The sequence below is a fragment of the Haemaphysalis longicornis genome, unplaced genomic scaffold (assembly GCF_048455015.1).
Source record: "Haemaphysalis longicornis isolate Haplotype H1 unplaced genomic scaffold, Haemaphysalis longicornis Haplotype H1 scaffold_5, whole genome shotgun sequence".
Lineage (NCBI taxonomy): Eukaryota > Metazoa > Arthropoda > Arachnida > Ixodida > Ixodidae > Haemaphysalis > Haemaphysalis longicornis.
The window spans coordinates 150,077,822-150,092,103 of record NW_027526385.1 but is presented as its reverse complement, the minus strand read 5'-3'; the positions used below and the strand labels follow the sequence as shown (position 1 = coordinate 150,092,103).

The following is a 14,282-nucleotide window of genomic DNA, read 5'->3' as shown; positions in this document are numbered from 1 at the left end:
ACATGCTGCTAATTTTTAAAATGACAGCTTGCTGATCAGTTTCGATTTTCGCGCCGCTTCCATTGGCGTCACTTCCGTCCGCCATGGCACCTTTATTGCGCTGATTTACGACAGCATGCAAGAGACGTGGCCAAATGGGTCTCCGACTCTTGGGACTCCATTTCTACAAAAACAGTTGTAGCCGGGTTTATACCCTAGTGAAAATGTAGAACTGAGAATCCAACTGGTCCCAAGTTATCCCAGTTAAACTGGGTCATCGAACAATTCCCAGTTGGGACCAGTTGCAAATGGTCCCAGTTAGCCCAATGGGGACCAGTAGTGACTAGTCCCAAGCGGGACCAGTTGCAACTGGTCCTAATCGGGACCAGCTGCAACTGGCCCCACTGATCCCACAAGCCCCAGCTACTCTCAGCTGCAGCCATTTTGGGCCCTCACTACCAGAAGCAACATGGTCTGTTCCTTCCAGCTGCCAACTTGTAGTGCTGGCTGTATGTACTGAAGAAGAAAGCAGCAACAACCTGCACAACACAGCTTTACTTTCCTGCAATTTTTATTGCACTGTGGGAATTCTCGCCCGACATTCAATCTGAGGCTGTCATTGGCGGCCAGGTCATTGGCGGCCAGGTCATTGGCGGCCAGGTCCTTGGGGGCCAGGCCCTTGGAGGCCAGGTCCTTGGAGGCCAGGTTTTTGGCCACTGTGCTCGCAGATAGCTTTTTCTGTGACTTTCAAACATCTTGAATCTTCTCTGTGAGAAGGCGAGGCACACTGGGGACGACAGCCGTGACGTCAACTTGTTTCATCTTGCCCCAGTACCGGAGCATGTCTGAAACGGGGACACTTATGTAAAGCCAGAAATAGCAATTGAACATTATCTAGACAATGATGAAAGTTCAAATAATATTAGGAATAGTAACAGCATTTAGTGGGATTGTTTCAGCGACCATTGGTTAAATTACAATCTGCAATGCTAGGAAATAACTTGTTATACCACAAGCAACTGTGGAATTTAAGCACTGGCCACAGTTAAGGAACCTCTAAGTACCAATAATGATTGACTTTGGGGTTTAAAGCACTAAAGCTACACCCCAGTTATGAAGTAGACACTATAGCAGAGGGGCTCCGGACTAATTTTGGCCACTTAGGGATTTTTCAATGTGTGCCAAATTTCAACAAACATTTTTGCTTATCACCTCCACCTGAAAAGCAGCCACCGTGGCAGGGATCAAACCTGTGTCCTTGGGCTCTGCAGCACAATGCCATAGCCACAGGGCCATGGCAGTGGGTAGCTAGGCTAATCATTTCAGCATTTTGGTTTCACTGTCTGCAAAGTGGGGCAACAAAGTGTAAAGCGAGAACAGCAAAGCTTTCAAGTTTCCCACATGTGCAATGCTAAATGGCAAAACAATATTCCTGTGAGGAATTTCAACGCAACAAATGCCTCTTGAACTTACCTATCACCACGTTGACTTTCATGGGTGTCAGGGCAAGCTTTGCAGTCTCTCCAGTGGCCTTGCTTTTGCAGCCTGGCCACTTCCACTCCTTGTCACAAGTTTTTCAGCGGTCCAATTGGCCTGCGCCATGTCTTTGCAGACCAAGGTCGGCATCCGATTACTCAGGATTTTAGCGCTAATGGTGACACCATTCTTCATATGGAACTGCATAAAAAAGTTATAACATGCTGGCACAGGTCGGATCAGCGATGAAATGTCCGGGTGGTGTGTCGTGGCTGCGGTGGTCGAGCCCGCTCCCAGCTCCAGTTGCAGAGCAGTGAACACAGCTGTCTTGTGGAGTCGCTCTCTTTCACCGATGCACAGTGAGACGACTCCCTTGCGGAGAAGTTCTGGAGGCTGCTGTTGTGGAGGACCTCTTGGGGCATGGCACGGGTTTGGTCACCTGACCGCTGTGCATCCCGGTCACGCTCCACCCTCCGACTCTCTTCTCACTCGGTGTTCTTAATGGGATCGCTTCTCCCGCCGGCCGCTGTTGCTGGCCGCTACCGATTTGCCCGTGGCTGGCGCAAGTTCGTGCTCTGGTCTCGAGCGCTCGGTGCTGTAGCTGGGTGGATAACCTTGGCAGCCGGTGACTTGAGTCTCCCTTTTTGTTGCCGTGTTCTGTTCACGTTTTTTCTTCGCGTGGTGGTCCTTTTTGTCGTGCAATTTCTTTTCATGACAACCTTTCAAGTTCGTTCCTGAAAGAGTCGGTAGAAGTACAGTCTTGTCTGTAAAAAAACACCTTTGCTGTAGCCTACAACGACATAAAAAAATTGAAAAATCCGTTTTCTGCACTTTACCCATCTGCAGCTTTCACTTCTTGCATGTGCTTTTGTGAAGGATTGGCGGAGTGCCTCTAAATCAGTGCTACCAGGAATGGGGGAGGCATAGGAAACGAAGCAACTTGGCTATGTAAGTTTTCACCTGTGGTGGTAGGTTTGCAGTTTTGGCAAGGAGAGAAAAGCTGACCATAAATATTTTTGATGTCAGCTTGTCACAATCTAAAACAGTCATGACGCAGCCACTGTGGCTAAAGTTCATCGACTGCCTACATGCTATTGCTAGTGCTGCTGCTGCGACTCTTTACGTCTCGGCAGGCTTTTTTTACTGCAGATCACTTTCAGTGATATAATGCTCATTACATCCACGCTTGGAGCTGTCAAGCACAAGTGATTGAACACAGCCAGGATACGCCTCTTTCCAAAGCTTGGCTGTCCTGCTTACAAGCACGGACTAATTGAGATTCTATGTAGCACGCTGCCACAGGTGCAGCTGGACGAGCCAAATGACAGCTTCAGTCCTTTAGGCCTGGATTTCTTGTTTTGTCATGCTTTGGGTGCACATTGCCATGGCACCTGGCATCAGTTCAATAAAGGCTTAGGCATTTTCGGCCTAAGTCTCTTGTTCCTTTCACATTTCATAGCACGGCCACCATGGCACCCTGCGTTAGTTCAACAAAAGTTTAAGTAGCCGAGGTTTGAATGCTGCTCTACTAATGTCAGAGACCTGAGTTTATTTGTCCCGGTAGTGCTGCAGTACTACAGGACTGCTAACGCGCGTGTATACATTTTTGTGCTGCCCTTGCACTTTTTACCCTTAGAGCTAATCCTTTTGCCTGGCAGGAGTTGGCGGAAGACTGATTTCATCTGCATTAAAATGTCCTCACTGCAGCCCCTTTTCAGTAAAGCATTTATAGAGAAGGGCAAACACCTGCACAGCTTCTGCGAAGAGCTGTCTTTGGTGAGGCTCATGGTGGCAGCATGTGAATGAGGGAGTGAGGGCCCCCCTGAAAACACGGCATCTTTGGCTCACCCGGCCATTGGGCCATGCATGTGAAAGTAGGTGAGAGCATTCACCTCTGTGCCCACGACTCATGGCTTCTCTTGTTATGCACTGGGCAGGCAGCCCACCTATGCAGTGTGATACGCTTTTTCGACCTTGCTTTCTGTGCATATTTGTGACCCTGTAGGAAAAAGGGCATGGCAAGTGCACAACCTTTTCCAGTCCTGCCCTGCTTCCAGGGAAGTCCTTATCTTGAAGACGTCACCATCTGGATGCACCAAATTCACTAAGCCAGAGTTGGGAGTAATAAAAGCATTCTAACATCTCCCGTCGGGCCTGTTGTGAAAGCAAACTGTTCTACGGAGCATTATGCTAAATATGTCTCTGCCAGCGCTAAAGGTGTTTATTCCTCTTGATTTGCAGTTCCCCCATTGACCTATTTCACTTGTGTCAATTTGCATAGGAAGGCAGTGGCAGATAAGGCCAAGGGGGTGCTTGTGTACTAATCGATTTGATCCAATACATATGTGGTGTGGGTCAGTGCTTTCACCAGTCGTGCAGTTTCATTTACACTGCACCTTCAGCTGTCTGCCTCTACAATTTCCCTGTTAGCCTATTTAACTTCTGACAATTTACATGAGAGAGCACAGGCGAGTGCTTGCCTACTGATCGAGCTGCTGCAATACAAAGGTGGTGGGGGTCAGTGCTTCCATCGGTTGTGCCGTTTCATTTACACTTGGCCTTCAGCTGTCTGCCTCTGCAGTTTCCCTGTTAGCCTATTTAACTCTTGACAATTCACACGGGAGAGCACAGGAGAGTGCTTGCCTACTGATCGAGCTGCTGTATAGTCATTGATCAATCCGTATAATCAACCTTAACAGCTTGGCATTGTTGCCATTGCCATACAGGGTGATAGAAGGAAGATCCACCTCTGTTTTGGTGCACCGAATAGGCAGAAAAAAACTGGAAGTGCCGTGCAGCGGTTTTCTTGTATACTGCAAACAGTGCAGCAATTTAAGAGCATGTGATGCCCAACTTCGGTTTCATTAGAAACATGAAAATATGTTCACACGCGACCACATGAGGTTGTACCAAAGGTGTAGGTAATTTATTCAGCAAAAGAGGCAATACCTCTGTAGTGACAACACACAGATGTTCTCATGGCAGCATTGTATTACCCAATGCAGAGGCACTGAAAAAATGGGCTCGGCTGGTACTTGATGTTGTGCTGCATCAAATAATGCAGCACGTCTTTTAACTAGTGTTGGTGCACTCAAGGGTTTAGCTAAACACACATAGGGTGGAAAAGTGAGCTACAATATTGGCCGTATGCAAAGACTGAAACACCCGTAATGTGGTTGGAGACTGCCGTGATTGAAATGTTTTGACGTCTGTAAACACACACGATGTCACAAAACTCATTTTCACCTGGAAACAGGTGGGACTGTTTTGACAGTGTCATATCCCGGATCCATGATGAAGCCTTCTGCCAGCAAAGTTCAGAACTTCAGTAATTTCGACTTTGCATATAAGTTTTCTGAACAAAAAAGGATGATGGTTGTACTAGGTGATGGTATTCCTTGTAGCCAAAGAAATCCCGGAAGACGAAGCGGTACTGTTAGCCAGTGTACTGTCATTCCACGTTTCAGAATACTCAGGGATACACACGTGCATCGTATCAATCATTTAGGATCCTTAATTTCTGGAGGTGAAGAAATTGCCAACTGCTGCCTCTTCTGGGTTGCTACACTTGTTTTGTTATACCGGGTTGTCACACTTGTCCTTGCTCATCGCAGGCAGACGCAATTTCGATGAGCTATCTATTTCTGTAGCCAGCAGGATCATGATGTGCCCCTTATTGAGTTTGCCACCGTGGCACTTGCCATTATGATGTGAGAGAGTTCCACTTAGCAGTCGTTGCTAAAACAGTGGTCTCGTCCGTTTTAAAGATGTCGCTAGGCTTGTACCTGGCGGTGACATCTAGCCACTTTTCTGCACCCCACTTGTTCATGCTGTCCATACCAACTGCAGCGCCTTCGCCTGCCACAGCCTTTCCAGCAATCCCGTAGCGGTCCTTGTGCCACTGCAGCCAGCCCGTTCCTGCTTTGGGTCCTCTACCCTGAGTATGAATGCGAAATGTTTAGCATGTTTAGCCTGCTGCGGTAGCATTCGGCCGGATATAGAAAGGTTGCGCACGCAAATGTCGAAAAACACCTGGTAGAGAGTTCTCTCCACTTCGTTGTACGCTGGCTTCTGGATGCGTGTGTTCTTGTAGTTGGGACTTGCACAAGCCTCCTCCACGATTGACGACTTGTTCTTCAATGTCGGGCTCAGAGTACTCCAGGGGATACTAAACGCAGCTGCAACCTTTGATTTTTTTTCCCCTCTCCACGGTGGATCAGATCCACCTTCTTCTCAACAAGGGACAACTCACCGTTGTCACAATGCTCACCATTGCCAAATCCACACCGGACCTTGAAGGGGCCCTGAAAGGCATTTTGAGCACACAAGAATGAAAAGTTTTTTATTGAATCCCACAATAAAGCACTTGCACCTTTGCTAGCTGTCTTACCTGTGCAACTCGCAAGCCTTGGGGATGCCTTGGGACTCCAGCTCCCACTACACAGCCTCAAGAACTGCTGGGTTGAGGCACAGGTTTGGAAAATATGCGTGCCGAGTGATGCAGTCATTTTTTGCCTTTGGCAACCTTTTTTGCAATCCCTCGCAGCACACATTTTCCGGTTACCTGGGATTTGCCACACACAGCCCATTTTGGCACCTGCATACACAAGTGCGCACATGCGGGTAAGCTTTGTTGAAGACTCTTCAGATGTGCAGTTTTCAGAATGTCAGAGGAGCGCATGTTTGACAAGCAGTCCGTAAAGCTGAGATGGGCACCATGCAGCATGAGGCACTAGGTTCCAATTTAAATTGAGACTGCCTCCATAGAGGCCAGTATCCTCAATACGGAAAATGGGACATATCCTACCCCACTCTAATAAGAGAAACAGATTAAAAATCTGCTTTTAGGTTGTGAAAATACCACTTCAAATATCAAGACTCTGTAGTTATGTCACTGTCACAATTTAATTGCTAAATTGGGTGCTGGGGCTAACTTCCCCTAGAGAAAATGGTAGTCGCAACTGGGACTTCAGCCATAAACTTGCAATAGCAGTGCCCAACTGGGAATTTCGCCATAAACGAGATGGGACCAGCTACCATTTTCTCTAGGGTCAATAGTGCTTTCAGATTGCAATGTCGTTGCTGAGCGATTAAACAGTTTACTTCACGTACAACAAAGGGGCATCACTATTCTAAGGAAAAAATGTTGGGTTATGGCCACGGAAGGGTCGGCAGCACTGAGCACATCACAACAATAATGAATGAAATGAATGAAGGAGGTGAACGAAAGCCTCTAGGCCATAATATGAGAGAGATGGTGGGTATGAAATAAGAGAATTTCTTTGTGCAATCATGTGGAGTCTACCAGGAGGGGCACACACGGCATGACCCTCAAAGTACAAGTTGCCTAATAGGTAAAGAAACTCACGGCCGCACTAAGTCGACAGAGTGGTATAGTCGAGTGCACGATGCAAGAAAAAAAATTGGCCCTCGCCACACAGTGCAACCTTTCGGCTAAGTGTGTGTTAGTTATAAATGTTTTGTATAGATCGGAACAGAACGGGATGCTGACGCGAGCGCGCGCACGCCGTCGCTATTACGGTAACGTGCACCATACATGGCGACATCGGTTTAAAATGCACGCGTGCTCATTCAAACAAAAGTCTAACTGACCGTTCAATCATTCACTCAGATGTTTCATTTTTTCATACGTACCAATTCATCTCGTCACCGCATAATCCCGGTGACGCTAGCGATTCAGGGTCATCATTCTTTCTTGCGACCTTTTGTCGTGGTGTGGATTCATGGGGATCCCAACCCTTGTCTTTCATTCGCTTTTCCATCATTGAGCGGAGTGCGGAATCCATGGGGTCAACAAAGATTAAAAAGCCAAAAGCTTGCCCGTAGCAGATGGTAGTCTGAGGAGTGCAAAAGCGGAAGTCACCGCAGAAAGTTGAAAGGAGGAGGAAATGCGGCACGAGAATAATGCACTTTTTTTTTTACTGACAATTTTTGGGCTAATACTCGTCGCTTTAACAAATTTCTTGCAGGAGGAGATTCCTAATACATTGCTTTATTTGGTTATACGTATGTACATCCATGTATCGGCGGAAGATATTTCAGGACTCTTTTAAGCTCATGGATACGCTGCCACTCGCATATGGTCAACACATAGATGTTGGTCTGTATGGGTGGCGACAGGAGCATTTGTGTGGAATTCTTTAGTTTATCATATTCGCACTCTGCAATGATTTCAGCAGCATCTGTAAATTCTGCAAACATCCTCTGACACTGTACACGCTGCCAGTCCTCAACCATGTAGCTGTCTGGATCCTACCAATTCAGTCATTCCATTGAACTTATTACCGCTGGTTCAAGAAGAACGGAGTGTCGCTCGAATAGCAAGCGCGTTCCACCAACCTCTATCTGTACCTCTTCTTCCAATTGGGGTGAGCTCAACTTGACCTTTACAAGCTTCCGCGATGTTGCTGGAATATGGGTCTGCTTTACAAGGCTAATCTTCGAAAGTCCCTGAGGCTTAGGCACCTGAAAGGTGTTCATCAGGAGTCGCACCAAATACCGCCACTTCTTTGCTTTTAAATCAGGCATCAGTTCACTGGTATCTCTGCTGAGAAGGGGCTGCTCCGTCATAAAGTTGAACATAAGCTCCCAGTGCTGTGGGCTCATGTGGTGCCTGTAAGGCCTGCTTTGCCGCTGGCTGGCCATGGCTCCTTTAATTGCTCTCAGCAATGCGTAATACTAGCAGCAGGCTTGCAACCGACACAAAAGTACTGACAGAAAGAACATAAACATATGCACAACATGTTGCATTGTGTTTAAGTTGAATCACTGATCCTAAAATTATTTCTTATTGATATCATTTTTAACATTGCTATCAGTTAAACATGTTATTAGCATCATCCTGACCAAACATTAGCATTTGTTAGCATGATTTCATTTGCTTTATTCGAATACACGCTGACTGTTCAGTTGTCAGCCAGTTGCAACAATGCACTCGAACTGTTCGGTTATCAGCCACTTATAACATAAGGCACTCGTAACAAAATGTCTGGGGGTACAATTCAAATCGCATGATGTGTTGTCAAGCGGTGATGTATGCACGCATGCCTATGCTTCACCTACTCAAACATCAAGGCAACTTCACGGAGAACAACAAACAATAGGAGCCAGGCAGTTTTCTTTCTAAGAAAAAGAAAAGTTGGTGAGTTCTTCAAGACCTCATTTCAGCTGGATTACATTTTTGCCTCTGTTTTGTAAATTCGAACCCTTTGTCTTCATTTGTAAAATGTGACCAGCTTTAAGGGGAACACACACGGAGGCTCAGGTGAAGCAATTCGTTTTTTTAAACAGTACGTCCAAGTAGAGATCCTTTCCAAAACCATAGAAGCAAGCCATGCCAATTAGTGTGATTAAAAGTGAAAACAGGTTTTAGCATTTACAGGGTCTAGAGGAGGCATCCCAGCAGTGCCTGCTGCTGCATGCTGCCACCTTTGCAATGGCCGAGGTGGTGGCCGCCAGTTTAGACTGGTTGCCGAAGCCTGTTCCTGGATAAAGGGCCATGCAGCGTCTTTCGAAAAGGGGTAGCATTATCCCCCTGGTGCATCCAGTGAAAGGACGACCCGGCTGGCCTACGAGTGCACAGCTGTACCTCCAGTGGTTGCCCCCTGTCACTGTCCTGGAGGTCAATAAGCAAGCTGACAAGCTAGCAGCAAACACCCATCCGGAGCACCTAGGCAGCCTCAGGTGGAGGTGCGCTGCTGGTTCGACACCGCTTGGCCACCATCCACCTGGACCTGCAGGTAGCTGCTGACAGTGCCTTGCCACCAGTCGGGGCTAAACGCCTCAGCCAGCAGCTTTGATTGTATGCTTACATGTGTGGACTGCATGGATGGGAGGGTAGACAGAACCATGAGTGCCAACACTGTGTGGAGAGTTTGTGTCAAAATCCTGCCCCATCTGGTATCCAGTGCCTCAGTTTGTGGCAAGAGCAGTGCTCAGGGGAGGCATTCTCATAGAGCAGCTGTTGTGGCTTGCAGGCAGTGCTAGGGAAAGTTAACGAGTACTGATGCGCTGGCACTTCCCTGCCATGCTCTCTATTTTCAACTGGTAGCTCAAACTTTGCCTTTGTTTTTTGTCTCCTTGTTGTCTGCATGTGCCCTCTTGCTGTGCCTGTTTTGACTTTTAGTTTACTGTGCAGTTTTATTTGTGCACTGTTCCTGGATCATGTGTCCACAGGCTTTAGGTCTGTGGTGACAATTGTGTCGCCTCAACTTTCGTGTCCTTCCCTCATTTTAGCTCATTGTGCAGCTATTTGCGTTCACTTTTTGTGGTTTATGTGGCTAGGGGTTGTGATATACATGTGAATATGTGGTTTCGATTTACACAGTAATAAAAAATGAGAGGAAGTGTTGTGAAACTAGGAACTTAAAATGTGTTCCTCCTTTGACACTCCAAGCATATGACACGTTTGGTGCAAGGCACTGCCGTTAGAGGCTTCATTGCTGATCAGGGAAAGGGAGGGGGGCGCTCGGGTAACAGCACAGTTTAGATCACATTGATCAGAGATGCGACCTCTGGTGATGGGAAATGCTGCTTTTGCTTTGACTTCTCCACCTTTGTGCGCTTGTTTCGGTTGATGGCTGCAATCGCCCTGGAACTGCAAGGGCATAATCTCCTCATGTAAAATTCATGTGCACCAATGAAGCAACATAATTTGCAGGGTTTTATGTATTGGTATCATACTGTAATAACTACCAGCTGTTTGAAATCAAGTGTTAACCTAGACTAAGGTGCTTCTCTTTCCTTAAGCTACTGAGGCGATCCAAACAAACCACCTGAACACATGCAAGAAAAATATATAGCAGACTATCAAGATTGGAAGGTGGTTAATAAATACATTTCACTCGGACAAAAAAAGATTACTGGCAAGTCCAAGAATGTGTTTGCACCTCTCCCTCGCGAACTGAAGGCTTGCTGTTATTGGTTGCTGCTTTTCCGAGGGGGTACTTATTGATGAAACCAGCTTTAGTCCGAGACCCGACAAACTATATCTTCCATATAGGAATTTTCAATTTCTTTGTCTTGTCAGCGGCCACCTTCATCACTCGGCTGTGCTAGCACCAGTTCAATTGGGGCAATTGACAGGATCACCAAACTGGGCATGTGCAGCATAGTCCAGAATGTGCCGATATTTTAGTAATGCCAAAGGGTGAGAAGATCTATATATTGCTGGTGCAACGAACATATCCCCTTATTGGCCTCCAATACAAACCCAAGGCGATGTATAGTTGCACTGTGGGACGAGCATTTCATAACCTATCTCCAACCAACATGTGGACAAAGAACAGTGCAGGCACGAAATGGAGACGAATGAATAACAAGGCATAGTTAAAATTTAGTACTCATTCTTGGAAGATGACAAATAGAAGAAAACAGTCAGCACCTTGCAAGCGGTAATTTCAACTGTAGTTACCTATGAGCTTGTTCTGGGCTACCTGGTTGGAGGAGGACACTCGGCACCTCTGTGACCTGCTCGAGGAAACCATCACTGTCATCGGATTGAACAACTTTATAGTCAAAAGCACCAATGACCTCTTCTTCCATTTGAGTCGGTTTTCTGCAGCGATGCACAAAATAACTTAGTCCAGTATGCTACAATTTCAGCAAGCACACAAGGCACTGCCAAATGCAGTTGATAACAAAGGTGGTATCAACTAGACGTAGCTGTAACACAATTTCATAATAATATTCCAGCCAGTACAAAGCTAATTGTCTTTAGGGAAGTATACAGCAAAAACCTGTGAATTCGAATGTCAGTAATTCAAGTGTTTGGAAAATTGGAATTTTGGGCTCTGTGGCTATGCCATCGCACTGTCCACTAATCTGCTCATCTTCGCAATGCAGGCACTCGCTCCTAGTATCCTTCAGTTGCTGGTTCCTGCTCTCCTGGCAGCCTCATCGGATATTCCAGCGTTCCGCGAGCGATTCAGCACCGGAAGTGAGGCTGCCTTTCTTATGCGCAGTGCAAACGCTTCCGGGTGTCCTGCTGCACTGCTGGCAGGTCATGGGATCAATGACGTCATCACCACATCACCGCCGTCATCGACGAGCTGAGCGAGAACAGCTATCATTGCTCAGCAACCAACGGTCAAGCTTTGTGAGCTCTGTGGCTGTGCCATCGCACGGTTCACTAACCCGTTCATCTTCGCAATGCAGGCGCTCGCCCTATCCAGAAGAAACAACCTCATCTTTTACGGCCTTCCAGACCCAAACCCATCCGAAAAATTCAGATTCTGAAGAAATATAAAGCAGCGTCGCGACCATCTATATTTCTTTCTTGTCTTTAAACTAATCCAATAAGCTCACCGCCTTGGTCGTCATCTGAATGATCATCAGCGGCCAATAATAAAACCAATGAGGAAATTCTCTCAAATGGACTTAAGTTGAAAGGCAGAGACTACAGTATTGGGGAGGACTTTCCCGAATCCGTTCGCAAAGCCCAGAAAAACACTGCTGCAAAATATATTTCACCTTCACATCGTTATAGGCTGCGTTGCAAAGATTAAAAATTGCAAGGTCAAAGTTCTCGCGTCTCCTCGTTGGCCTCGGCCATGACTGCTGTACTTTTGGCAGTGCGTCCGTGGCATAGCAATGTTCATGCGATAGGCGTTCACAATTACTTCGAGTAAGGCCCTATCGGGCATATCTGGAAAAGGCTGGCACAAAGAACGTGCATTCTCCGCCCACTCGGAGACTGTAGCTCCTGCTGTCCACGAGGCAAACACTTACAGGCAGCAGAGGATGTGTTCCATGTTGCTGGAGCAGGGAAGCATCTTGGACTAGAGGGCGAAGTTTCACCTGCGTGTGAAGGAGCAAAGTAGATTTCAGGGTTTGGAGTCTGCCAGTGAAACATGTCAACGAAGCAATGCAAGTGGCACTCACAGTCTTGGTGGGCAGCAGTAGCCAGGAGATGTTCTTTTAAAGCAGCAACCAGGAGATTGTCTTGAGGTGAAGCCACAGCATGAGCGCCTGCAGATGAAACACAGCGGAAGAGGCAGTGTCACACGACATCACTCACCTCAGTAAGATAAGTGTCAAATGGTAGTGCAGTAAGCAAGTAGTCTGTACCGTGCCAGCAGCAGCCAGGAATGTCTGCAGTCGGCCACTGGATGGGCGGCTGCAAAGAAGGGGGAAGTCATAAGCAGCCCACTCGTACACTGTGGCTTCTGCTGTCTACAAGGCAAACACTTACAGGCAGCAGAGGATGCATTTCACGTTGCTGGAGCAGGGAAGCATCTTTCACTAAAGGGCGAAGTTTCACCTGCGTGTGAAGGAGCAAAGTAGATTTCAGGGTTTGGAGTCTGCCAGTGAAACATGTCAACGAAGCAATGCAAGTGGCACTCACAGTCTTGGTGGGCAGCAGTAGCCAGGAGATGTTCTTTTAAAGCAGCAACCAGGAGATTGTCTTGAGGTGAAGCCACAGCATGAGCGCCTGCAGATGAAACACAGCGGAAGAGGCAGTGTCACACGACATCACTCACCTCAGTAAGATAAGTGTCAAATGGTAGTGCAGTAAGCAAGTAGTCTGTACCGTGCCAGCAGCAGCCAGGAATGTCTGCAGTCGGCCACTGGATCGGCGGCTGCAAAGAAGGGAGAAGTCATAAGCAGCCCACTCGTACACTGTGGCTTCTGCTGTCTACAAGGCAAACACTTACAGGCAGCAGAGGATGCATTTCACGTTGCTGGAGCAGGGAAGCATCTTTCACTAAAGGGCGAAGTTTCACCTGCGTGTGAAGGAGCAAAGTAGATTTCAGGGTTTGGAGTCTGCCAGTGAAACATGTCAACGAAGCAATGCAAGTGGCACTCACAGTCTTGGTGGGCAGCAGTAGCCAGGAGATGTTCTTTTAAAGCAGCAACCAGGAGATTGTCTTGAGGTGAAGCCACAGCATGAGCGCCTGCAGATGAAACACAGCGGAAGAGGCAGTGTCACACGACATCACTCACCTCAGTAAGATAAGTGTCAAATGGTAGTGCAGTAAGCAAGTAGTCTGTACCGTGCCAGCAGCAGCCAGGAATGTCTGCAGTCGGCCACTGGATGGGCGGCTGCAAAGAAGGGGGAAGTCATAAGCAGCCCACTCGTACACTGTGGCTTCTGCTGTCTACAAGGCAAACACTTACAGGCAGCAGAGGATGCATTTCACGTTGCTGGAGCAGGGAAGCATCTTTCACTAAAGGGCGAAGTTTCACCTGCGTGTGAAGGAGCAAAGTAGATTTCAGGGTTTGGAGTCTGCCAGTGAAACATGTCAACGAAGCAATGCAAGTGGCACTGACAGTCTTGGTGGGCAGCAGTAGCCAGGAGATGTTCTTTTAAAGCAGCAACCAGGAGATTGTCTTGAGGTGAAGCCACAGCATGAGCGCCTGCAGATGAAACACAGCGGAAGAGGCAGTGTCACACGACATCACTCACCTCAGTAAGATAAGTGTCAAATGGTAGTGCAGTAAGCAAGTAGTCTGTACCGTGCCAGCAGCAGCCAGGAATGTCTGCAGTCGGCCACTGGATGGGCGGCTGCAAAGAAGGGGGAAGTCATAAGCAGCCCACTCGTACACTGTGGCTTCTGCTGTCTACAAGGCAAACACTTACAGGCAGCAGAGGATGCATTTCACGTTGCTGGAGCAGGGAAGCATCTTTCACTAAAGGGCGAAGTTTCACCTGCGTGTGAAGGAGCAAAGTAGATTTCAGGGTTTGGAGTCTGCCAGTGAAACATGTCAACGAAGCAATGCAAGTGGCACTCACAGTCTTGGTGGGCAGCAGTAGCCAGGAGATGTTCTTTTAAAGCAGCAACCAGGAGATTGTCTTGAGGTGAAGC

General features: G+C 47.5%; 1 protein-coding gene across 3 annotated transcripts in view; it reads left to right on the top strand.

The window, feature by feature from the left end:
- The window catches only part of LOC144138737 (uncharacterized), a 62,272-nt gene extending 49,893 nt beyond the window's left edge, over positions 1-12,379 (top strand). For 2 of the 3 annotated variants that reach the window (XR_013315954.1, XR_013315953.1), the window contains exon 2: positions 11,320-12,379. The gene's annotated coding sequence lies outside the window, so the exon portion shown is untranslated. Of the gene's footprint in view, positions 1-255; positions 9,216-11,319 lie in introns of those variants that run through there. The other variant, XR_013315955.1, reaches the window with a different exon arrangement.
- Positions 12,380-14,282: the final 1,903 nt, after the last annotated feature.